Raw genomic sequence first — 801 nt, 5'->3', positions numbered from 1 at the left:
TATAATGCTGCTTAATTTTTACTCACCGTTATACCATTTTACTGCTTTACTGTCATTATTTCAATTTATTCTTCACTTGTTTAATAATAAAGACTGACTTGATTCCAAAGAAACCTCCTACTGATCCTTTGCTGGCCCCGGAGATTCCTCCTTTTACTTATAACTCACTGCTATACTTTTTTAATGATAAATTTATTGTCACAAACACCTCCTAGTTAATTCATTCAAGTTGTATTACTTAATAAAGTCTTTAAATCAATGAAAAACACACAATGGAAGGATGTACGCAACCCTCTTATCAGTTACACACAGACATATTTCATGCCAATAAATCTAATTTGAATTGAAACAGAGAGAGAGAACGCGCACGCATCGGAAACTCCAAAGTCTCATCTTCTGACCTGATAGCCTACTTAGATTTTTTTCCCAATAAATATATTTGTTTGACAGGGAATCTGTTGCAAACAGGAATAAACATACTGTATATTCATTTATTAAAAAACAATAACAAGCATCCCAGAAAAAAGGACACTTTCTCTTGAGGAAGGAAAAGGGCAGGGGCTGAAGCCGCTTTTGATGTCTATGTGTGCACGTGCCTGCTAATAGGCGGACCGCGGTCTGGATCCATACCTAGCCGCCGTCCTCTCCTGACCGCCAACCTACAGCCGATTTATTATTGAGACCTACCTGCCTCGTGACGGAGCATTTCTACTTTAACCCGCACAGCTTTTCTAGCATTTACTGTACTTTTAATCAAGAATGTACAGATGTACATTCTTCCCACAGGCAGTTACAAAACCA

Source organism: Micropterus dolomieu, linkage group LG12 (assembly GCF_021292245.1).
Source record: "Micropterus dolomieu isolate WLL.071019.BEF.003 ecotype Adirondacks linkage group LG12, ASM2129224v1, whole genome shotgun sequence".
In the NCBI taxonomy this organism is placed as follows: Eukaryota; Metazoa; Chordata; class Actinopteri; order Centrarchiformes; family Centrarchidae; genus Micropterus; species Micropterus dolomieu.
The sequence above is the reverse complement of the archived record's forward strand: the minus strand, read 5'-3'. Positions refer to the sequence as shown.